The sequence below is a fragment of the Apium graveolens genome, chromosome 4 (genome assembly GCF_009905375.1).
Source record: "Apium graveolens cultivar Ventura chromosome 4, ASM990537v1, whole genome shotgun sequence".
Lineage (NCBI taxonomy): Eukaryota > Viridiplantae > Streptophyta > Magnoliopsida > Apiales > Apiaceae > Apium > Apium graveolens.
Genome location: NC_133650.1, coordinates 47810940 through 47838302, shown reverse-complemented (window position 1 = coordinate 47838302; position 27363 = coordinate 47810940). Strand labels below are relative to the sequence as shown.

Genomic DNA, 27363 nt, shown 5'->3' with positions numbered 1-27363 from the left:
CTCTCCCAGGTTATGACAACATCTGTCTCCATATTTTTCTTGGGCTCCCACCGGTAGTTGGCCTCTCCTTTCAAAAGGTAGGTAGAAAATACAGTCTTATGTGCCTCATCGGTACTCAGAATCTCAAAGGATTTCTCCATTTCCTTTAGCCATGCCCTTGCCTCAACAGGGTCGGCTGATCCGTGGAACTCAGGGGGCTTAAGGGACTTGAAAGCCCTGAAAGAGTTTGCCACAACATTGTTATTTCCTTGAGGGGGTGGATTGGGTTGACGTTCCAAGTTCTGCCTTAGTAGTTGCATGAACTGGATCCATGCCTGGGTTTAGTACCTGTTGCTCAACCTCAGTTTCTCCCTCTTCAGCCTCTATCTCAAATACTTCAACATTAAATGTTTCCTCCTTCTCTTCATACGGGGAGTCATCATGTTCAAGATAATCCTCATCTTCCTCTTCACTGTGTTCTTCGTTCCTACCATCCTGGTTATGGCTTCCCTGGTCCTCAAATCCAGAGTTCGCCCTAGTTCCAATCCTTCTTGGCGGCATGATACTGATAAATATTGGAAAATTCAATGTTAGGTCACAGTCATACACAAGATTGTGCCTTGCACAGTTTCTATAATGGGGAGAACGTATCTCGCAATTCTATTATATTATGATAGTTATAATAAGAAGTGCATTAAAAATAATGATAAAAACAGTGATCTCGTCACTTACAGAACTGAACTGAAAGGAAACAAATATATACATAATGCAAGAAATACATAGCTCGATCTAGTCAAAAGTACAACAGTGCTACAGTCATCTGCCCAAAAGTGAAATACATGAGTCTATCTGTCTAGTTAGAGAAAGGGATATTATATACAAGTCAACTATCCCGGAAAATTGGCTCTTACTATGGCCTCAACTAACTAGACGACTAGACTACCACATCACTGGTCCTGAATCAATCACCGGAACGAGTCAACTCCCACACTATCTCCATCGCACGATGGAAAATGTAATCAGCCTGCCTCCTAGATATCCTGCCATGTCTTTCCCCCCGAAGTGATCGGAGTCTCGCACGGAACATGGGCTCTATCCCAGTCAGCTCCCTCCTCAGGGATCGGGGTATGGTAGCTCTAGCCTCATGAGCTCGTGCACGCCTACCAACTCTCTCTGCATCTAACTCTCTCCTGACCACATCCAGCCGGGCCTCAGCAATAGCCACTTGAGTCCTTAGAACATCCTGAACATAGCCGTCAGCCACTGGGACCTCATTTGGGTCATCCTCATCTGAAATCGCAATAACCTCTGCCTCTGACTCCTCTGAGGGGTCCTCCTCCTCCATCTCAGGCTCCTCCTGATCCTTGGCATCTAGCAGTGCCTCATCATGCTCACACTCGAACATCTCTGGGTCCTCTATCTCATGCGCCTACACATTAAACGAGCTAAGTTATTTTCATAATACTTATAAGAATTCCCGTAAGGGTTTTAACCGTCAGCGCTACTTTATGTAGTCCGACCATGAACATGGCAAGAGTTCTTATTATCTTTATGAGTTTATTATTATATTGTCGCATCATCTCTGAGGTTTATAACGCATAGATCTGATACCATTTCTGTAACACCCCCAGATCTGGGGTCGGAGATCCGGGTCGTCACGATCTTTCTTTCCACAATATCGCTTAACTTAATTAATAATAAATAACCTCATGCTGTGACCCCATACTAACACACACCACAACACGTTATAGTCTCAGAGATGAAATTGAAATAAGTACAAGACCTTGAATCCACAATTTAAAAGTTATTACAACCCAAAATGATTACTTGATAAGTTTACAGTTAATTGCCATTATCTTCGACAAGTTATAATTATACATAATTGATTCCCAAAAGTAGAATGCCTGATCTACAAAGCGCCGGGTCTGCTTGAGTCTGGCCATCTTTCCTAACTGTTGTTGTGTGATGAAGAAATGAAGCAAGAGTGAGCATTACAGCTCGAAAGATAATATATAGTGTAAACAATAATGCAAGTATCTAAATGGATAACTTACTGGAAACCTTTATCAAGTGTAAGGTAATTACTTACTGGATATAAGCTTAAAGGAAGTTGAAGTTACCAATTCTTCACTTATACTTATACCATTTTAGAAATCTACTTGAACTACCACTGTTTAAAGTAAACTAAGTTTTCGAAGTTTATCATATAGGTGAGACTACAACATAAGACTTGAATAGATTCGACCTTTGAAATATTATTGAATGAAATGAAGTTACGAGATACTTCATTAAGTCCCGATATATATATATATATCCATATATATATATATATATCTCTTACATTTCCTGAAAACCTCTGTCATGTAAAGTATGAACAGAGTTGCACTATCCAATGAATTTGGAAAGAAAAGAATTTTGGCATAAACCCGATATCTTGCTGATCAGGCAAAGATACCAATACGTAATCTTTTCTACTAGTAGATGGACGAATTCCCCACTGGTCATCACCCTGGCCGCATTAGGACCTATGCTGGACTCCCACTCAGCCACTTACGTATTGATGGACTCCCACTGAGCCACATACACTTTCATGGACGCCCACTGAGCCCATGTTGCTTATGCCGACTCAAATAGATGGACTTACTTCCCGAACGTTGGGCAAGTAATCCAAATGTTTTCTCAAAACAGCAACCTCGTTGCGAATATAAAATACACCACAGAGCCGGATCCCTCATATTTTGACCAAGTATTTAAATCCCATTCGAAAGGAAGATCTTAAATCTAAAAATGAGTTTTGGGATCCGCTCTAACTTTTAAAAATCATTTTGAAGACTCGAAAACATTTTTAAGAATGTTTGGAGTAATGCTAATTTAATAAAATAAATCAGTCTCGATATGTTAGAAATTATCTGAATATTATTATTTAAATAATATTCCCATAAAGGATGATCTTTATAAAATAATCGAAGTAGAAGTTTTAGAACTCATAATTGAAATGAATAATAAATAACCAAAGATATACTTATATGAAAGTACGATCTTTATTTGAATAATTGAAAATAAGTTTGATTATCGAAACATTATTCTTTAATAAATTAAAGAATATTATTTAATAAAAGAAGTGGAGTCATAAGCCCTCGAATGAATATTCAAAATAATATTCATTAAATAAAATAAACGGAGTCATAAGTCCTCGAATGAATATTCAAAATAATATTCATTAAATAAAATAAAGTTATCGAATAAACCTTATTCAATTAATAGTTTTGAAAACTATATCTATATATATATATGAATATATATATTATACTCGGGAACATCGACTCCCGGTTTAGAAAATGTTCACCTTTGGGTCCCCTATACTAAGGGTATACGCAACTACTGCTTATCTCTAGCATAGGTATTATGTAACTTATAAGCATTTGAATCAACAATTAGATATCAAGATTACGAAATAGGCATGCATATATACCATATCGGCATGCTCCAATATATCGCAAGATTTTCTAATAACAATCATGCACTTATCACAAGACAATGCATATACATATATACATCACAACAACAGTATAACGAGTAGAAAACTTGCCTGAGCGACTAGGGGTGGTAAAAGGCCTGGGGCGAGTCTGGTAACCTATAAACAACATATAAGTTGGAATTAAACCAAAGTCGCTTAAGAATCTAGACTTTAACCAATTAGACTCTAACGTTCGCTTTTGCGCTGAACGATTAACTTAAGTCGCTCGAGTACCCTCGACTCCACCATTTTTAATAAATTAACCATTAATAATTTTAAGGCGATTCTTTCGCAAGTACCCTACCAACTGCCTAATCCACTTTACATAATTGTTTCATACTCCAATTAGTCATTTTAGGGGCTTAACCAAGGTTTCAAAGTAAGGTGAGGGGTAATGGTTCGTTCGCGATATGCCGTTACTTAAAATGGCGTTTCTCCTAAACCGTACCTCGGATTCAAGCGAAACAAATATCAAAATGAAGCTCGTAACATGAACTATCTAATTATGGCAATGGTTAGAATCTAACAGTGAGTTCACGGGTACTGAAGTTAAGAATAAAAATAGTCTAAGGTAAATCGGGCATTACGATGGCTATGTTTACGCGATTACCAAATTTTAAACTACTCCAATCAATCCACAAATCAACCCACAATCAACAATACAACCAAACTCCATCCAAACTTCACTACATCAGTCCCAACATCTCAAGATTTTCCAATTTATACTACCCCCAAACATGAATTAAAAGCTATACTTAAGTTCATTAACCAATAATCCAAGATTTACAACTCAAACTCATTACAAATCCAACCAAACTCTAAATATACATGAATCATGCTTTTCATGAACTATACCAAATATAACAAGCTCTAAACATTCAAAAGTAAGGCTAGGTTATGAGATTATACCTTCCTTGGTGAGTAGAAGTAACTAAGGAGCTTGAAACAACCTTTGAAAATCCTTACAAAAGCTATATCTAAACAAAAACACAAGATCAAAAGTTTCAAGTTATTGAAAACACTATTCACCCTCTTCTTCCATGATTTATTGAAAGAGATTGTAAAGGAAATGGAAGCTTATATTCATAGGATAGCTATATCTAAGTATAAGGGACCTTGGATAATTACCTCACAATTTAATAATGTTTGGATCTTGGTTTTTGATTTTCATTTCTTTGAAAGGATGAAGAAGCCGAGAGCTTCCTTCTTGAAAATGGAAAGTCAACTTTCAATTTGTATTTGTGTTATGATATTTGTTGGTTGGTTGCTTCCTTTTGTTGGTTAATTGCTTTTTACCATGGTGAAAAATGTGTGGCTCACAATCAACCAACCAATCTTTCCCACTTTATCATGCTTATGTCATCAAGCTTAGGTCATCTTGTTACACTTGTCTTCTTCTTGTTGGTGTGATGACATCATCATCCCCTAACTTCTTTGATTAACCCTTAATTACTCAGCTAATGACCGCTTATCTGTTAAACGGTTCGCTTAACTTTACCTAATAGTCTAACTCAACTCTATATGAGTCGAACTCTCTCGCGATATAAATTTACCCAAAATACCCTTTTTTAATCATAACTGGTCTCAAGGACTAGATCTTGTAGCTCTGATACCAACTTGTGACGCCCTCAATCTCTGGGTTAGGAAATGAGGACCCACACGCCTTTAATCTAATAATGAATTAAGCATTAACCCCGATTAACTACTAACAGGATCAAACAGGATAAAGTATGAGACAAGATTACAACTACCCATCATAAAATATAACTTACAACCTCAAAATATTATAAAATATACATAATCGATTCCAGCTTGGAACCGACAGATAACCCATTGTATCTTTACAACCTTCTGGATAAGCACTTTCTCACTCAAAAACACCACTACCTGCTCTGGCAACCGGAAGCCCTCAACACGGTAGGGACCACCAGGTACGCTCTTACGAGCAGTGCGCCTAAGCCTGGCCATCTTCTTGCTTAACTGCCATGGATAGATTAAAACAAAACATATGAGTATAAAACTCAGCAAGTAATTATAAAGCAGTTCTATGACATGAAATCCACAATTTACTTTACCAAACTCAGGGCATTCTACTTTTTTTGTTCTAGGTGACATATTTCCATCTTTCGAGTTAAGAAAGGGTTATGAAGGAAAAATGTGGGGCTTTCACGGAACAAGGCTCAAAGCAGGGTGAAAGCCGACATTTATCACAAATCATTAAAGGATCAAAATAGATCTTTCAGAAAGGAAAGCGACAATATTTTCATTATATGGAATCAAATATATGATCAACAGATTAGTATCAGGGTTCACGAGCTTTAAGCTTCACAATATCACAATCAACTCTTTTCAGAACAATATAAACCATTTTTCATTTTCAAAGAATCAATTACTGAACAGGAAGTTTCAGTTCCATTTTAAATAATCACTATAGAACCCTTGATTGGATCACTTTATCTTTCATTTCATTATAATACGGGTGATCAGCCCATACCGACCTCCATCTGGTCTTTAAGGTACCAATCGGCATAATTTCATCCTTAAACTGGACTAGCCCCGCTAGCCTCTTACAATGACTAGACTAGTCCCACTAGCCTCTTACGTCTCATCCAATCCATCAGGAATTCATTTGGAAAACCTTGAGTTGGAAAAAAGTAGGTTTTCTAAATTCATTTTATCATTACCAAGAATATGAAATCATTCGGACTCTTTCGAGTCGAAACTCATTCTTAAATCAAATTTCAAGAAATCAAAGTTAAGGAAATGAATCAAGGACAAGCAAGGAGCAATTCTAGGGATTTTGAATCAATGATATCAAGGTACTTAAGTTAGTAGAATCAATATATGTTTCAAGGATCAGTAGGAAATAAGGTGATCAAGGAATATGGTATCATTACAAGGGGTTCATAAAGGTAATTATAGGGTTTATAACAGTTCATGGCTTAACAAATGACTTGAACAGAAAAGACAGGTTACCAAAGGGTTGAATCAATAAACTTATCAATAACAGTTTAACAAGATCAAGGACGGGGTATCTCAAATCATTAACAAGGGTTCATTATTTAAACAGTTTCATACTCTACATGGTATGAACAATAACCTCTCTATAACCATTTTCACAAGTAATAAGAGTTATTTTCCTGAATTCGCTTTCCTGAAGGTTGAACTACTGCCACCTAGTATACCCTTTCCTTTCCTAGCCCGAATGCCCTCACACTCCGAATCTACAATAACAACCAAAACCTTAATCAGTTTCTCAACTCTCGTTCGCGGAATGATCACTCAATATGATAGCTCGATTATACTCTTGACTCAAATATACGAGTATAGCTTATACACATAAGCACATAGCACATAACACATTCCTTTCTCGAAGCCTTTACATCTTTATATTCTCATCGATCGACTCATACTAGTTTACTATTCTTCAAATCACACTAGTATAGCTCTTACGAGTACATGATTTATTCTCAACTAAATCTTTTGCGACTATAACTGTCACTCATAGTTCTTTAATAACAAACAACTTAATTTCCTTTTCTTTGATTCCTTAATTCGAACCACAACGACCACAAATAAATCACATATCTCCTAGAATTTCACATGCAATCACTTAGCAAGGTATTGGAACCAAATCATTCACTTTTCTACTTATATTCCATTCGGCTATACACATAAAACACAACCACGTATACTCAATTTCAATCTCATATAATCAAACACAATAAACCTCTTTGGTATGCATATTACAAGGGTCTTTTTCGCAATTACGCTTCATTCTTTTAGTCCAAAAACCGAATCATATTCTTTTTAAGAATCGAAATTCAACACCCTCTTTTAATTATCAAATTCGAACACAAGCATAATCCAATCAAAGTCATGCAACCAAGTTCTTATTAGTAACTAAGATAATTAGCATATATTCCCACAAAAATCCACTTAATTCTCTTTTTAACCATATGACCCATTCGGGTTTTTCAATAAATCACACATGCAAGGATCAATTTTGACATGCAAAGTTTTATATCACATTTCCAACTTGTTTTAAACCTTAACTTAGTCATTCTACTCAATTTCATCACAATTTTCGAATCACAAAACAAAACATCACCTAATAACTCAAGCTTTAATCAAATTATCCAATCAACATGCATGCATTCACTTAATCATCAAATCAATCTCTTCTCGACCCATTTTTCATTCGGCTAAATCATGATTCACAATCTCAAGGACCAAACAATGACATGCATTATTTGTTCTTATTTAAAACTAACATGCAATCACATTTTTCACTAATTAAGCTTAGTTTACACTAAGATCAAGCCACCAAATCTAATTCCCCTTTTTATTAGTACAATGCCGAACCAAAACCTCAACAGGCAACCCTCAAATTTGATTTTCTAAGCATCAAATCATTTACACACATCCAAATTCTTTTAAAACAATCAAAGCAATCCATTTATCAATCATATACTCAAATTTCAAAGGAAGTACCAAAACCCATTTTGAACTTTCAAGAAACCAAAACATGCAAGGCTCAAAATCACATTAACACATCATTAAAATTCCACCGGCTCTCCTTGGATCATGGCCGGTGGTGGTCGAACTTAAGAGTTCCCGTAATGGGTCTCCTCTTGAGTTTTAAACCATAAAATCTTCTTGAATCTACTCATATGATCATGTATCAAGAAATTGATTTCCTCGAACACAACCATAGAGATGGTCACCATAAACACTTACATAAACACTTACATGCAAGTGGAATTTGAGAAGTATACCGAAAATAGAAGCTATAGGTGGTAATATCTTTGAGTTTGGGTGAATATTTGATGTTGCATACAAGAGAGAGAAGAGAGATGGGAGAGAGCCGAGAGAGAGAGACTGTGTTCGAGAGAGACGAAAAGAAAGTGAGGGAGAGGGGGAGGATGTTCACGAGAAAGAAAGAAAGAAAAGGGGGGAGGAAGAGTGTTTATATTGTATTAGGGCCAGGGGTATTTAATAATCTACTAAATCCCTTTTTGTGTTTGATTAATCCTTTCTTTTTACTCAAATAAGATAAAAATCAAATATAAAGTATATCTCTCTTGGAAAGTCGAAAATTATTGCAAGTGACAATTTTAATACGTAGATCTCGAAATTAGCTTTTCAACCGTTACTCATAATAATCTTTTCAGTGAACGGTTGATTTTACATGATTTTCACAAGTTTCTTTAATAATAGCATTTTAGCACACAAAAATCAATTTAAAATGCAACGATCACCAATTAAATCCGCCCATCATTTTTAGAAAGTCTCTAGGACTAATACGAAGATAACAGAACAAATCTCATGCCTTTATCTTATTCACATAATTTTATAAAAATGTGCGAAGGTTAAATAAACTTTATTTAAATCAAATAATTCCCTTAAATCCAGAAAAATGTCAACATATCATGTAATCATGCATATGGACAAGCAAACACACATAAGAACACATCACAACTCATGTCTGATCATAAAATTTGTCCTTATTTAATCTTTATTCTTTTCTACGCGTACCGGGTCACGTTCAGCCTGACGGCCCGACGCTCAGCGTTTCAATTACGCTTCTCATTATCATTATCGACAGACACGTCACTAGGACGCAATACTACTCTTAAACATTTCATTTCACATAATAACACATAGTTCACATTTTAAATATCTTAACCCCTTTTTAGGACGGGTTCCGTTCTACCTGACAGCCCGACAACACAGCTTAACTCCTAAGCTTACTCTTTAAATTGGAAGCTTCTATTTACGCTCCTAGATTCTAATTTATAGTAAAGACAATTAATCAACACTTAATCACATAATTATAATCACTTCACATAAATCTCACTTTATTCACTTAATTACGTCGCAAAATTCTCAGTCGTCACATTTAGGCTATTCCCATTCTCTCGGCGGGATAAAGAGAATTGATGCTTATATTTTCTGCCACCAGGGTCTATCACCAAATGGGAGGACCTTGCTCAAAAATTCTTAACTAAATTCTTTCCTATGGTGAAGACTGCTGCGATCAGATACGCACTTAATCAATTTGCTCAGCAATCTGGAGAATCTTTATGTGAGGCTTGGGATCGTTATAAGGAGATGCTTAGAAAGTGTCCTCGCCATGGGATGCCTGACTGGATGATAATTAACTATTTCTATAATGGTTTGGGTGCTACTTCTAGACCCATGCTTGTGGGCTAAAAGTTATGATGAAGCTTATGAAATGAATGAACTGATGGCTGCTAATGAATACCAGAATCCTACTCAGAGATTAACTCAGGGTAAGGTAGCAAGAATTCTAGATTCTTTGGCTACTGCTACAGCTGTGCAGCTTAAGGCTTTGACGATGAAGGTGGATTCTTTGGCTAATTATGGAGTTAATCAGATCACTAGTGTGCTATTTCTAGTGAATCGGCTCAGTTTGTGAGAAACCTTCAGAGGTCGCAGCAGCTTGTGCCAGCCTTCTATCATCCTAACAACCACAGTCATCCTAACTTTAGTTGGAGCAACACTCAGAATGCGGTTCAGCAGCCTTATCAGCAGTATCCAGCAAAGCATTACAACCCCCCTGGTTTTCAGCAACAAGGAAACAACTCCAGCTGTAACAGTCTAATGAAAAATCTGAATTAGTGGAGTTGAGGCTCATGTGCAAGAGCCAAGCAGTTTCTATCAAGACCTTGGAAAATCAAATTGAGCAAATTGCTAATGCCTTGCTAAATTATCAACATGGAACACTCCCTAGTGACACTGAAGTACCAAGAAAGAGGGAAGCTAAGGAGCAGGTAAAGGCAATTAAATTGAGGTCTGGGAAGGTTGCAAATCCCGAACACTCTCAAGTTTCTAATGAAGAAGATGTAGCTGAAGAAGAAGTGCAGAAGGAAGCAGAAGTGGAACCGAGGAAGACTACTATTGAACACACTCATTCTAAAGGTAATACAGGGGAGAAGCAGATCTATCCTCCATCTCCCTTTCTAAAGAGGCTGCAGAAGAAAAAGCTGGGTAAGTAGTTTGAGAAGTTTCTGGAGGTGTTCAAGAAACTTTACATCAACATACCTTTCACTGAAGCTCTTGAACAGATGCCTAGTTATGTGAAGTTTATGAAAGGTATGCTTTCTCAAAAAGTCAAGCTTGATGACTTAGAGATTGTTGCTCTCACGGAGGAATGCAGTGTTGTGCTGCAACAGAAGTTGCCTCCGAAACTTAAAGATCCTAGAAGCTTCACTATTCCTTGCACCATTGGAAGAGTGTCATTTGACAAATGCTTATGTGACTTGGGAGCCAGTATCAATATGATTCCTTTTTCAATCTTCAAGAAGTTGCACTTACTTGATCCAAAGATGACTTATATGAAAAAACCTCGTTGGGGAATTCAGATAGTGAAGATGATGAAGGTGATGAGTAGTTGCAATATCTGAATGCTTCTCCCTGGAAGAGGAAGATGGATATGCCTTTTGAATCTCTTGGAATGGAGGAGCAAAACAAATTTCCAAAGCGCCTCAAGCCATCTATTGAGGAAGCTCCTACACTTGAGCTTAAACCATTTCCTGAACACTTAAGGTATGCTTTTTTGGTGATGCATCTACTTTTCCTGTGATTATTGCATCTGACCTTTCAGGTAGTGATGAGGAAAACCTCCTAAGAATTCTGAGAGAGTTCAAGTCAGCAATTTGATGGACTATAACAGATATCAAGGGAATCAACCCTTCTTATTACATGCATAAAATTCTGTTATAGGAAGGTAGCAAGCCTACTGTTGAGCAACAGAGACGGCTTAATCCGATCATGAAAGAAGTGGTGAAGAAGGAAATTCTCAAGTGGCTGGATGCAGGGATCATCTATCCCATTTCTGACAGTTTTTGGGTGAGTCCAGTTTAGTGTGTGCCGAAGAAAGAAGGTATCACAGTTGTAGCTAATGAGAAGAATGAGCTCATTCCTACTTGACCAGTCACAGGGTGAAGAGTTTGTATAGACTATAGGAAGCTGAACAAAGCCATGAGAAAAGATCACTCCCCTCTGCCTTTTATTGACCAAATTCTTGACAGGTTGGCTGGGCACGATTACTACTATCTTCTAGATGGCTATTCGGGTTATAATCAGATTTGCATTGCCCCAGAAGATCAGGAAAAGACTACTTTCAGTTGTCCATTTGGTACTTTCGCCTTCAAAAGAGTTTCTTTTGGGTTGTGTGGTGCACCTGCCACATTTCAGAGATGCTTGATGGCTATCTTCTCTGACATGATTGGTCAAAATGTGGAGGTGTTCATAGATGATTTCTCTATGTTTGGTGATTCTTTTGACGAATGCTTGCAAAATCTTGACGATGTTCTTAAAAGGTGTGTTGAGACCAATCTGGTTCTCAACTGGGAGAAATATCACTTTATGGTTTGACAGGGCATTATTCTTGGGCACAAGGTCTCTAGTAAGGGTCTTGAGGTGGACAAAGCCAAGGTGGGGGTCATTGAAAATCTTCCTCCAACAATTTCTGTCAAGGGAGTTCACAGCTTTCTTGGTCATGCGGGTTTCTATAGGCGGTTCATCAAGGACTTTTCAAAATCTCTAAACCCTTGTGCATTCTTCTGGAGAATGATGTCCCCACTACTAGAAATAGTGCCTACGACATAACCCCTTTAACATCGGTTAGAAATGTCACCGATGTTAAAAGCAGTTTTAACATCGATCACTTCAAAACCGATGTTAAAGGTATTGTAAGACATCGATATCTTAACCAACCGATATCTATAATTGTTTTTAAAAAAAAATAAAAAAGGCCCACTTCTTTCTTTCCCCCGTTAATACACCAAAAATTTCCCCCCATTAACCAAAAATTTTATTCTCAGTTTTCCCCCTTGTTAACCAAAACCATTTCCCCCCTCTCTCATTCTCTTCTCTTTCTCTCTTCTCTTTTCTCTCTTCTCTCTCACTGTCTCGTCTCTCTTCTCTCACTGTCTCTCGTCTCTCTTCTCTCAGTCTCTCTTCTCTCTCATCTCGAACTGTCTCTCTTCTCAATCACTCTCTCTAAACCTAATTATACCCCTATTTGTACAAACCTTTAATTAAACTCGATTAATTCCTAAATTGAGCTCGATTGGTGCTAAATAATCTTGAAAGAAGTTGGTTCTACTCAATTTATGTGAGAAAAGTAAGTTTTTTCGAATTTATTTTCAAATTTTATGTTTTCATTTTAATAGAGTTTTGTTATAGTGATGTGTAATTGAATTATGATGTTTGTGGTTGTTGGTTAGTTTTCGAAATTTGGGGGAATTCTTGAGGTTTAATTGCAATTGTTTTTTTTGTTCTATTTTATTTTTTCAGGTTTTATCATGCCTATGATAACTACTTGACACATGCTTTTCCGGTTAGTTAAATTTAAATTTTTTGTTTCTGTTCTACTTTAATTATTATAGGTTGTTATGGTCTGAAGATTAGATAGTTGATTATGTTTATTGTCGGTTAATATGATAGTGAAATTGCAGCATGATGAACTTAGACCTATGTTGTGTTTAGAACTTATATTTTTTGAGATTTTCTTATTTTGGTGGGCTGGGTGAGTATAACTGGTGTTAGGAACGACTAACGGTTGTGTATAAAACTTGTTCCAGTATCAACACCTAACGCATTTACGTTCAAAATTATTAATGTGCCACTGAAGGCTTAATATTTCTTCAAGTGCTATTTTGGACTGTTGATGAAAAATTTGTGCATTTTTTTAACTTTTTCTGTATTATATTATACATAAATATGTGGGCTATTATTAGTTTCACAATGCAGATGAGTAAATATGTGTGTGGGTGCCATTTTCTGGCCAGCTGAGAGCTCAGTTGATTATTAATTAATATTGCTATGAATGAATCAATGAAAATTGATGGCATTAAAAAAAAGCGATGCTGCATATCAGTGTAGCTGATACTGAATTAAGTAAAAGGAAGGATCGATGCATATGCTCTTACTCTCACAAACACACACACTGTGGAATCTCTATTATGTTGTGCTACACTACACACTCATTAAGGACGTACACAACACTAAAGATTGGCAGCAGCTATGTCTCAAAGTATGAGATCATGCAGGTCGTCGTCGTCGTCATTTAGTTCAAGTAAAGGATTTCCAACTCCTTCAGATAAATGTGGTTTTGACAGTGATGCCTCCAATTTTGCACCACCGTAAGTTTGCTTTCTCCAACCATTCTGAAAATTCAGTGATATTTCTTTATTTAAACATGTTATGAGCTGTAATAATTATGTTAAAGTTTATTATGGAATAATGGCTAATCCAAATATGATGTACAACATTTATTTATTATATTGTGCAGCATTTATTTATGGCATCACACCAAGATCTGAACACTTTGGTTGTATTGTTGACATACTTGCACGAGCTGGATTATTAGGCTGATGCAGGTGTGTGGGGAGCATTCGAGTACAATCTTTGTATGTGGTGTAAATGATGAAGCACCAATGTTGCAAGTCCCTGAGTGTAATCAAATACTTGATAGACAAAACCAAAAGAGAGGGAGGTAAATTTTTTATTTTAAGTGTTTATAACTAAATTAACATACTTAAAGAGATAAAGTGTAATCTGAAAGCATGTTTACAAAGCAACTCAACTGGTACAAATGAAGCTATGAATTGTCCTGGTCCCTTCAAGTTACAATTGAATATGTGAGATGAGATTTAGTTCCAAATAACTACTGCAGTCTTGCATGATACATACTTCTGTCTTTGTGGGAAATACAATTGCTTTTTCCCTTAATGTTCTTCAATTTTCTTATCCGGAGAGGAAGATTGTTGGGTTGGAATTAGCTCGTGTTCGGTGCAAAGTTGGCTGCTTAGACAAATACTGAGCAGTCTTTTGGCTAGCTGACTAGCTTTAAGATAAACATAGATATTTCATATATATTCTATTCTAGTGTTCCATGAACAAATTTTTGTTTGCTGTTGGTTAGATATTACGATTCCAACAGTACTGCATTGAATTATATGAATACAGTTTAGATCCTATAAATGTTTTTAAATCTTTTTTAATTGTTATGCAATGTAAGAATGAAATAAGGGACAGTGACATCTCTGGTTGAGCATAGTGGAACTGTAACAGGGGTGCAATATTAAACCAAGAATGGCGAAGAAATGTCAGCATCTTCCCCTCTCACAATTGTTTGTGATGGCTGTTTTTCAAATCTTCGACGTGTCCTCTATAATCCTAAGGTCAGTATATTCTTACATAGTTTATCTAGAGTGATATTAATAGATTGGGGAATGTTATATGACAAATTGAAGTTCCAAGGTAATTTGCATATGTTACACTTTAAAAGCTAATAAGTGATTAGTTAATTAAAGTATATTTGATCTACTACCACAACATCCAGTGAATCCTAAAATGTCATTTTTCATAGGTGGAGGTGCCATCGTCTTTCGTTGGTTTAATTTTAGAAAATATTAATCTCCCGCACGTAAACCATGGCCATGTTATTCTAGCAGATCCTTCTCCAATCTTGTTCTATAAAAATCAGTAGCATATAAATACGTTGTTTGGTTGATGTATCAATGTAATATGATGTCTTGACCTTCTTTTTCTCTTTTTTGTTGGTAATCTATCTTGAACCAAAAACTGTGAATTTGTCTTATTATCTCTCTCTGTGTTGGGAGAAGAGGATGACATGTTCATGCAGAAGAAGTTTGGAAAGGCCTTACTAGAGTTCATCAAATCAGCTCAAATATTATCATGAAACATTAAGGCTGATAAAAGTGATTTTTGGAGCTCCATTGAAACTGCAAACCAAGCTGTAGGCTGTGACTATGAATATGGGACTTGCTAAGGCTCAAAGTTTTGTCAAATAGGTCCTTTCGAGCTAAGCTAAGTTCTGTTTACATAAATTTATGTCCTAGTCCCAAACTAAATGTACTTTTGATATTTTCTTTACTAAAATTCTACTATAACTTCAGGTTAGTTGGATGTATGGATCTTCAACAGAAGATGTCTTTGACAGGACTTGCAATCTAGGGAAAATGGTGGAAATCCATGTCTTGCTTCAACATATACTAGATATTATTTATGGTTCAACAGCGTATCCATCCGGGGAGAATTACTTGGGGAATGCGGCTTTAGTGAGCTAGATAGGTTAGGAATGTAATCGTAAGTAGATAGTTTTTTATGTTGATGTAGATGTAGATTTAGAAATATGTTGGTTGAATGCTAATATATAAGTTTTTTTGGTATACATCTGTTCTCGTTTAAGATTATTTTTTTATTTATATAGCTTTTAATTATTAACCAACTGATGTCAAAAATAAGCAAAACACAACAATTTTGACAGGAAAAATGATGTAAATAGGGACTTTCACATCGCTAACCTAAGTGAAACCGATGTGATATGCCATATTTAACATCACTAACCTAATTGAAATCGATGTGATATGCCATGTTTAACATCGATTCTATGTAGCAACCGATGTACTATACATTTTTAACATCGGCTAAAAACCGATGTTAAAGACCCCTACCTTTCTCTACACATGCGAAGACATCGGTTTGAAAAAAAAAGACATCGATTTATAACCGATGTCTAAGGGTATTTTTCTAGTATTGTCCATTCAAGTTTGATGACGAGTGCATAGATTCTTTTGAGTTCTGGAAGAAGAGTTTGATCACGGCACTTGTCATAACTGCACCTGATTGGAATGAACCTTTTGAGATGATGTGTGATGCAAGTGACTATGCAGTTGAAGCATTTCTGGGGCAGAGAAAGAACAACATATTTCATGTGGTCTACTATGTTAGTAAGACCCTCAATGGTGCTCAACTAAATTATACTACTAGTGAGAAAGAAATTTTGGCCATTGTCTACGGTTTTGAGAAGTTTCAATCTTATTTGCTTGGGACGAAGGTGACAGTTTTCACTGATCATGCTGCGATCCGATATCTCATCTCGAAGAAGGACTCGAAGCCTAGATTGATTAGATGGGTTCTTTTTCTTCAGGAATTTGAGTTAGAGATTAAGGACAGAAAAGGTACTAAGAACCAAGTCACTGATCATCTTTCTCGTTTAGAAGATCCAAGTGCAACTTCACAAGTTAAGACATTGATAAATGATTCTTTTCCCGATTAGCAGCTGTTTGGGGTGCAAGAAGAAGAACCATGGTTTGCAGACATTGTGAACTACCTTGTGAGTAATATCATGCCTCCAGACTTTTCTTACGCTCAAAGGAAGAAGTTTCTTCATGAGGTGAAGTGGTACATGTGGGATGAGCCATATTTGTTTAGTCAAGAAGCTGACCAATCATCAGGAGATGTATTTTGTACAGTGAAACGGGGGGGACCTTACGAGACTGTCATTCGACTATTTATGGAGGCCACTATGGTGGAGAGAAGATAGCAGCTCGTGTCCTTCAAGCAGGATTCTTCTGGCCTACGTTGTTTAAGGATGCGCATCACTTTGTTTTGAAGTGTGATCGATGCCAGCGTGTGGGTAATATATCCAAGAGGGATGAGATGCCTCTTAATATGTTTCTCGAGGTTGAGGTTTTTGATGTTAGGGGAATCGACTTCATGGTTCCATTTATCTCATCTTGCAATAGTTAGTATATCTTGTTGGCGATCGATTATGTGTCGAAATGGGTTGAAGTCAAGGCTTTACCAACAAATAATACTAAGGTAGTTCTTAATTTTCTTCATAAGCAAAAATTCACACGATTTGGGACTCCAAGAGTTATAATCAGTGACGAGGGATCGTATTTCTGCAATCACAAGTTCACTGCCATGATGCAAAGGTATAATGTGTATCATCACATTGCTACATCCTACCATCCTCAGACTAGTGGGCAAGCTGAGGTGTCTAATAGAGAGATCAAGCGTATTCTAGAGAAAGTTGTGTGTCCATCAAGGAAGGATTGGTCTTTGAAGCTTGATGAAGCTTTTTGGGCATATAGAACAACATAAAAGACTCCAATTGGCATGTCGCCGTTTCAGTTGGTTTATGGTAAGGGGTGTCATTTGCCTATGGAGCTCGAGCATAAAGCGTATTGGGCTTTAAAGAAGTTGAACCTTGATTTGGATGCAGCTGGTAAGAAAAGAATGCTTCAATTAAATGAAATTGACGAATTTCGGCTTCAAGCGTATAAAAATAACAAAATGTACAAGGAGAAAGTCAATAGGTAGCACGATAGGGGTCTAATGCTCAAATCATTTATGCCGGGGAAATAAGTTTTGTTATTTAACTCTCGTCTCCATCTTTTTCCTGATAAATTGAAGTCGGGATGTTCCGGGCCTTTCATTATCAAAATTGTGTTTCCGCATTGAGCTGTGGAGATTTTTGAAAATGATTCAGGCCAAGCGTTCAAAGTAAATGGTCAGAGGTTGAAGCACTACTATGTGGATACGGAAAACCATGAGGTGGTTAGTGTCGTTCTATTGTCTACTTGATCTCGGGATTCTACGCCAAGCTAGCGATGTAAACTAAGCGCTTCTTGGGAGGAAACCCATGTTTGTTATACATTAGTAGATAGAGGAAGAAGAAAGAAAGGAGAAAAACATAAAAAATCAAAAAATCAGTGCCAACTTTAGCACGGTGCGCCCGTGCTGGCATGCGGGGCGGCCGCGCTGGTTTTCCAGAAGCACGGTGCCCCCGCGCTGCCAAGAGGGGCGGCCGCACTGGGTCACTATTTGCGAAAAAAGTCAGAATAAGGAGAAATTCGGGGATTTTAATACAAATAAATTCCCACCCGAATTTTACTCGCCCATATCCCAAATTTCCCTCTCCAAATCAAACCCATTATTCCCATTATTCCCATAATCAATTCCCATTTCTTTTCCATAACCAATTCTCTCCCAATCTCCTATATATACATACACTTATACATAAACTTCTCCATCACTCCTCAAACTCTCAAACACACAAATCTCTCTTACAAACTTCTATTCTTTCAAACTTATTCAATCTCATTGGCACCAAAAAGACAACGAACCCAAGTAAGCAGCAGCACCACTGATTCTTCGAGTGTAGGTGGTGTGAGGCCTATACTTTCAACTCTTGAGGATGAGGTGGAGTATGTGAGGCTGCTTTCGAAGCCTATAGCCAAGGAGCGTGGTTTTCTTCCATTAGGGAAAGGTGGTAAGTTGTTGGAGATGATCTTGGAGATGGTGAGTTCTACGCGAATGCTAAGGCGGAGAAGAATAGTTTCAAGGTGGGTAGGGGGATGGTGGTGGACTACAGTGTTGAGGCTATTCGTAGGGCGATTGATCAGCCCGAGAGGAGGCCTGATCAGGAGAACTGGAATGAGAAGACTCCGGAGGAATTTAACTTGGATTTGATTGTTGCTACCTTATGTATGCCTGAGACTCATTGGAAGTTCAAGAAGGTTACGAATGAGTATGCCACTTTCCTTGCATCGTGCATGAACGGGTTTGCACGTGCATGGAATTATTTTATTTATGCTAACTTCATGCCATCTTCTCACGTGCATGATATTACCGTGGAGCGTGCACGTTTGTTGTGGGGCATTCTGCAGGGAGACTATGTGGATCTTGGGATGGTGATTCATCAGGGTATTCTGAGGTTCTTGCGAGGGAGTACTATGGGATCGATACCTTAGGTGTCCACTTTGACGAAGTTGTGTGTGGAGGTTGGCGTTCCTTGGCCCGCACATGAGCAGCTGCAGCTCCCGAGTGCCCCAATTGATAGTTTGACGCTGTTGAATATGATGGAGTGGTATGGTGGGAAGCCCGATCCTAAGGGGCTTGGATATTCTTATGACCATCTCCCAGGTGGAAGGCCAGTGGATCAGACCTATGCTGGTGGGACTTTGTAGATCCGTTGAGCAGCTTGGAGAGCTCAGTTGGGAGAGGAGGCCCGTCCTTCAGGATCGCAGCAGCAGGAGGAATCACAAGGCAGTGCTGGTTTGAGTACGATGCAGTATAGGCGTTTAGGTAGGAATAGATGTGATGCGTGACATCCATAGCAGATTTGCACATTATCTTACGCAGGCGTTGGGGACTGCATTCAGAGCCACGGGAGTTGACATCCAGTGGCCAGTATTCGGTGAGGATTCTGTGTATCCACCTTCAGACACTCCTGACACTCCACCCCTTGAGGGTGATGATCCTGATTCTGATTAGGTATGCCCGAATCCTTGCTATTACCTTCACTGAGGACAGTGAATATTTTAAGTTTGGGGGTAGTAGTTAAGGATTATTTATTTTGTGTGAGTCGCATATAGTTTGCATTTTCATGCTAGTTTAGTTCATATAATTGCATATTTTCCATGTAGTAGTTTTTTATTTTTGTATGATAGTTTGTTCATATAGTTTCATGCATTTGCATAATAACATGATCCCTTATATGATTTTTCTGATTAATTTGTGATATTGATGCTAGTGTAGTGATGTCGTGCTTGGTGATATTAAGTCGTATCGAGTTGATTTGCATGTTAAAAGCAATTGTATTTCACTAAGTCTTATAGGTTTCTTGAGGGCTAGATCATGTTCATAGTGTATGTATTTATCGAGGTTTAATCACTTGTTTATATTTACAATTTAGGATATTCTTTTAATGATAAAATAACATGGATATTTAAAAAATTGGAGAAAATTGGATTTCATTGCTAGTTGTTGTGGCTAGATGTCAAATGGCTAGTAGCCGGATCATTTTATATGAGTAGTCTAGGGTGTTGGGATTCGTGGCATATACGCAGCGGAAAAAAACAAAAAAATATAAAAAATGAAAACCCAAACGCACGATCCATCCAAAATAAGACATTTAATTCTGAGATTAGATGTTTACCTTAATATAACTTTCCTTCTCATTCTAATGGACGTTCCGATTCTTGATGAACCACAATAGCCCTCCTTTCAGAGATCTGCTCTCCATGGTATCCACACGAACGTCCGATCGTCCAACGATCACCAGAGCTGATACTAGCCAATTTGGTTTCCTCTTTCTCTCTCTCTCTCTCTCTCTAGCCTCTATAAGATGTAGAGCTGCTAGGGTTTTCTAAAAATGTGATGTGTCAACTGAACCCTAAAAATATACATCTTAATGTATATATAGGGAGAGAGGATTTGGGCCTAAGCCTAATCTTAATGGGCTTCTAAAAGGACCCATTCTGATTTTGGGTTTATATTATTATTAAATTCGAATTCTAATATATATACTGTTAGATATATTTGCGATGTCATGTCTAATCTGATGTGTTTAGTTTCAGAACTTAATATCAGGACTTATCAGGACTTATCAGGACTTACTGGAAATCAGAACTTACTGAAGTCAGAACTTATATCAGAACTTAAGGCCGTCAGGATTTATATCAGGACTTAAGTGCGAATACTTCAGATAAGGAATGTAGCTGATTTATAGGAGATGATCTGGACTAAAACAATAGAAGATATGCGTGGAGAGTTAGAAGACTAGAAGACTTGTAAAAAGATAATATATGATTGATATATTTTAGGAGAAAGAATTATATTCCATATCAATTAGAAGATATCTTGTAACTGTGTACTATATAAACACACCTTAGGGTTTACACTATAAGTGTTATCATTCACGAGAACATTATTCATTATAACCTAGCAGCTCTTAGTGATATTGTTCATCACTGAGAGAGTAGTTTAACCTACTTTGTAACAAAGCTTATTTTATTGAATAAACTTGATTATTGTTACATACTTGTGTTCTAAATTGATTTGATTGTATAAACACTATATTCAACCCCCTTCTATAGTTTTGTGTGACCTAACAAGTGGTATTAGAGCCTCTCTGTTGATATACAAACAGTGAGATCCAGTTTACAATTATGTCTGATGAAACACAAACTCCACGTAAGCCCACCAAAACTCAAGGTACTCAGAACAATCAAACACACAGTCAATATGAGAGTATTAGGCTTCCCATACTGAGAGCATCTGAGTATCCTATATGGAAGGTAAAGATGGCTATATTTTTGGAAGCTACAGATCCAGAATACCTTGATAGAATTAATGATGGACCATATAAGCCTACTAAGCTCTCTATTGCAGTTGTTGATCAACCAGCAAAGATGATACCAAAGGAGAAAGGTGATTACACACTTGAAGACATCTCATCTATTTCCAAGGATGTAAGGGTAAGACATCTGCTTCATAGTGCAATTGATAATGTCATGTCAAACAGGGTAATTGGATGCAAGACTGCAAATGAAACATGGGATGCTTTGGAGACAAGATGCCAGGGAACTAAAGCCATCAAAAAGAACAGGACGACTATACTCACACAAGAGTATGAGCACTTTGATTCAAAAGATGATGAATCATTAACTGATTTATATGACAGGTTTGCCAAACTCTTGAATGATCTGTCACTGGTGGACAAGGAATATGATCTTGAAGATTCAAATCTAAAATTCACTTTAGCTCTTCCTGAAAGTTGGGATTTGAAGTCTCCTACCATAAGAGACAACTATCACCTTGCTGAAACTACTCTTGATGAAATTTATGGTATGCTCAAGACTCATGAACTTGAGATGGATCAAAGGAGCAAAAGGCATGGAAGAAAGTCAAAGACAGTTACTCTTAAAGCTGAGGAGGAATCTCCTAAAGTGGTTGTCTCAAAGAGGGGCAAAGGAAAGGCTCTCATCATACAGTCTGATTCAGAGTCATCATATTCTGATGATGATTCAGAATCTGAAAATTTATCTGAAGTGGATGTTGATGCAGAGATAATACAACTATGTGCTCTTATGGTGAAGGAAAAGGAGGAAAGTCTGACAAGGGAGATAACTCAAATGTCAAATGCTACAATTTTGGTGAAAGAGGCCACATCTCTCCTGACTACAAGAAAGGAAAAAGTGATAAAGGCCAGGCACTTATCACAAAGAAGAAAAACTGGGTAGACACTTCAGATTCCGGAACTGCTGAATTGAAGGTACCTCATTCAACTCTTGCTTTTCATACTGATGATATTTCTGAGCTAAGATTATATCTGAAAACCATATTCATTAGTTTTAGAGATCAGACTTTAGAAAATGAAAGATTAAAATCTGAAAGTCTTGCTCTTAAAAACAAAAATGAATACTTAGAAAAAGAGTTAGTTATATTCCATCAAACTCAGAAAGAAAGAGATGAGGCTTTGTATGTTAGAGATGAATTGCTAAAATTGAATAAATCTCTTAAATCTGAACTGGAAAAGGAAAAGGAGATAATTAAAACTTGGACTAACTCTGGAAGAATAACTCAGAAAATCTTAGAAAATGGAAATTGGAAAGAAGGACTAGGTTACCTAGATGATAAAGAAGAAAAGTAAACCGTGTCATCTAAACCAAACTTTACCAAGAAAGCTGAAAAGCCAAAGGTAAATCTTGTTAAATTTATTGCAAAAACTGATGTGTTAAAATCTGAAAAGATGAATGATTCTAAAACAGAAGTCAAAGAAAAGTCAACTTCTGACAAATTAAAACAGGAAAAACCAACTGTGGTAAATGTTGGCTTAATGATAAAGAAGCAGCTTAAGTATAAACTGAAAGAGATTAAAAATGTGAACAAGGTAAAGGAAGCTAGGAAAAAAAAGGAATGAAAAGGAAGGTGTGAATAAAAGCAATAATTATATGCCTGTTCCTAATGCTCCTAGAAAGAAATGCTATAATTGTGAAAACTCTAACCACCTTGCTTCTTTTTAAAGTAATATTAAATATATATAAACTCTTTACCTCCTAAATCAGGAGTCAAGAGTCAGTCTGTTAGGTTTAAACCACAAAATCCTTGTTTTCATTGTGGTAGTTTATGTCATTCCATTTATACTTGTAAGGAATATCATAGTTTGTACTATGATTATAATGAAATAAAACTTCTTTAAAGAAAGTTAGTGTAATTCCTTCTAGTGTAAAGTCTGATGCAAAGTCTGATATAAAGTCTGATAAAAAGCATGTTAGCATAAACTTTGAAACTAAATCCGCTGCAAATGCTAACAAACTTAATAAGGCCAAATGATCCAAGCAAGTCTGGGTCCTTAAAACTAACCAATAGTGGTCTTTGTGATAGCAGGGCAACAGGAAAAACATCCTAGTTCTGGACAGTGGATGTTCAGGACATATTACTGGAAATAAAGCCCTGTTATCAGACTTTGTGAAGAAAGCTGGCCCAAGAGTTTCTTATGGAGATGGCAACATGGGAAAGACTCTGGGATATGGCAATATCAATCTTGGGAATGTCATAATTGAAATAGTAGCTCTTGTCTCAGGACTTAAACACAATCTGCTAAGTGTGAGTCAAATCTATGATAAAGGTTATCATGTGGATTTCTTTGAAGAACACTGTGAAGTTGTAAGTAATTCTACAGGAAAAGTGGTTCTGAAAGGTTACAGACATGGTAACATATATGAAGCCAGACTTTCAAAAAACTCCGATGGTTCTGTAATCTGTCTGTTAAGTAGAGCATCAATTGAAGAAAGCTGGAATTGGCACAAGAGACTCTCTTATTTAAATTTCAACAACATAAATGAGCTAGTAAAGAAAGATCTTGTGAGAGGGCTGCCAAAATCAATATTTGCTCCTGATGGTCTTTGTGACTCATGTCAAAAGGAAAAACAAAGAAAATCTACATTCAAGAGCAAAATTGAATCCTCAATTCTTGAGCCTTATCACTAACTGCATGTTGTTCTATTTGGTCAAGTCAATGTCATGTCCATTACAAAGAAGAAATATGCTATGGTTATAGTGGATGAGTTCACAAGATACACTTGGGTGTATTTCTTGCACAAGAAGAATGAAACTGCATCTACTCTAACTGATCATGTCAGACAGCTGGATAAATTAGTCAAAAATTATGTTAAAATAATAAGAAGTGATAATGGCACTGAATTCAAGAATTCAATCATGGAAGAGTTCTGCAAAGAGCATGGAATAAAGCAGGAATTTTTTGCACCTGGAACTCCACAACAGAATGGATTTGTAAAAACAAAAAACATGACTCTTATTGAAGCTGCATGAACTATGCTTGATGAAGCAACGCTACCAACCTACTTTTGGGCTGATGCTATGCAGACTGCTTGTTTTACATAGAATGCTACACTCATAAACAAGCATGGAAAAACGCCATATGAGATGTTGAAGAAAAAGAAGCCAAATCTGAAATACTTTCATGTATTTGGATGCAAGTGTTTTGTTCTTAAGACTCATTCTCAACAGCTGTCAAAATTTGATCTAAAAGATGATGAAGGAATTTTTGTTGGATTTCCACTTTCCACAAAAGCCTTCAGAGTCTACAATTTAAGAACAAGGGTTGTCATGGAATCTATCAATGTATCTTTCGATGATAAAAAGATTACCGGACTTGAAGATTTCAATGATCATGATCAGATGAGATTTGAAAATGAAGATATAAACTCTAATTCTGTAAATTCTGATGGCCTAAATCCTGATCATGTAAGTTCTAACGGGTTAAATTCTGATGTCATTGAAACTGTGGTAACTACTCCAAATGTAAATGAACTTGTTCAGGGGGAGCAAGCTGATGAACATACCACATCTCAAGACTCTCAAGAAACATCAGAACCAGTCACTGGCTATTCAAGTTCTGATAATTCTGGAAACTCTGATTCTTCAATTCCTGAAGGATCCACCTCAAATTCTGGAATCTGAGAGAGTATAACTTCAGGGGGAGCATCAGAAAATGCTGATAGAGACAGCATGGATCATGGGGGATGATCCAATTGTAGAGATCAACTTCCATCTGCAAGGAAGTGGACTAAATCACATACACTTTACTTAATAATTGGAGATCCTGAAGCAGGTGTCAGAACTAGAACAACAACAACAAATGAATGTCTCTATCATTTCTTTCTATCTCAGACTGAACTAAAAAAAGTGGAAGAAGCTCTTCAAGATGCTGATTGGGTGCAAGCAATGCAGGAAGAGTTAAATAAATTTGAAAGAAATAAAGTTTGGACCCTAGTGCCAAGACCAAAGAATAGATCAATTGTTGGTACAAAATGGATGTTCAGAAATAAAACTGACAGTGATGGCAAAATTATAAGAAATAAAGCAAGGCTGGTTGCTAAAGGTTACTTTCAACAGGAGGGTATTGACTATAATAAAACATTTGCTCCAGTTGCTAGATTGGAAGCCATAAGAATCTTTTTGGCTTATACTGCTCCAAGAAGTTCAAAGTCTTTCAAAAGGATGTGAAAAGTGTTTTTCTCAATGGAGAATTAGAGGAAGAGGTATATGTTGAACAACCTCCAGGCTTTGTAGATCCAAAATTTCCAAATCATGTCTACAGGCTTGATAAAGCACTTTATGGCCTTAAGCAAGCTCCAAGAGCATGGTATGAGACTTTAGCTCAATTCCTTCTAGCAAGTGGATTTACTAGAGATACAATTGATGAAACTTTGATCTACCTCAACCATGGAAATGACTTACTTTTGGTACAGATATATGTTGATGATATCATATTTGGCTCTACAAATATAAAACTTTATGAAAGATTTTCCAAGTTAATGCAGTCAATATATCAAATGAGTATGATGGGAGAACTTAGCTATTTTTTGGGACTTCAAGTCAAGCAAACTGAAGAAGGTACTTTCATAAATCAATCCAAGTACACCGGAAATTTACTCAAGAAATTTGGAATGCAAGACAGTTCTACTGCACCAACTCCCATGGCCACTGCCACCAAGTTAGATAAAGATACTGGAGCATCAGTAGATATTACTAACTATAGAGGTATGATTGACTCTTTACTCTATTTAACTGCAAGTAGACCAGATACCATGTATGCTACCTGTCTTTCTGCAAGATTTCAGGCTGATCCAAGAGAACCTCATCTAATAGCTGTGAAAAGAATTTTCATGTACCTTAAGGGTACAGCTGATCTAGGATTGTGGTATCCTAGGGAATCAGATTTTAAGCTAATAGGTTACTCAGATGCAGATTTTGCAGGATGCAAAATAGGCAGGAAAAACACTAGTGGAAGCTGCCAATTTCTTGGAGGCAGATTGGTTTCTTGGTTTAGCAAGAAACAAAAATCAATTTCCACATCAACTGCAGAAGCAGAATATATTTCTGCAGGAAGCTGTTGTGCACAGATTCTTTGGATGAAGAATCAGCTACTGGACTATGGGTTAAAATTTTCTAAAATACCCATTTACTATGATAATCAAAGTGCTATTGCTATGACAGGTAATCCAGTTCAACACTCAATGACAAAGCACATCAGCATTAGGTAGTATTTTATAAAGGAACATGTGATGGAAGGTACAGTGGAATTGTATTTTATCCCAACAGATCAACAACTAGCAGATATCTTCACAAAACCACTATGTGCAGCTACTTTTACAAGACTAGTAAATGAACTTGGAATGGTTTCAGGTTCTTTCTCAAAATCTGCTTAGTTTTTGTTCTCATGCATCAGACTTTATGATCAGTGTTTACAGATTGTCTTATCTCCATGTAATATGTGCTCAAATTGTAACATATTAAATACTGATTGTTATCTGATGTGAATTTATAAACTCTGAAAGTGTTTTAAATGTTCTGTGACTATTCACTTCAATGAGGATTATTTGTTAGATGCTGACTTAGTAGTCTTTAACAGACTGTGTATCCCATGTTTGAATTAGTTATTTTGGTGGAAATCAATAATACAAGAAAATTCTGATTTTGATATTAGTCAAATTTACTCCTTGTATCTTATTACTAAGTCACAAACTAGATAATTGCTTCTTATCTGTCAAATTATGTCAGTAAATCTTAAGGATGAACTACATGCTTTATAAGCCTCACTTATCTGAAGAAAACAAAAGAAAAAGAAATTGAAATCAGGTACTCCTTTGAGATCTAGAGTAAATATGTAAAAGGGAAGACCCAAGTGCATTGCTGGTATTAAGTAATAT

At 36.8% G+C, this 27363-nt stretch overlaps 1 non-coding gene across 1 annotated transcript; it reads right to left on the bottom strand.

Moving 5' to 3' along the window:
- Positions 1-9532: 9532 nt before the first annotated feature.
- Positions 9533-9639, bottom strand: LOC141722149 (small nucleolar RNA R71). The gene has a single exon (XR_012575177.1). It is a non-coding gene; the product is annotated as a small nucleolar RNA R71 (small nucleolar RNA).
- Positions 9640-27363: the final 17724 nt, after the last annotated feature.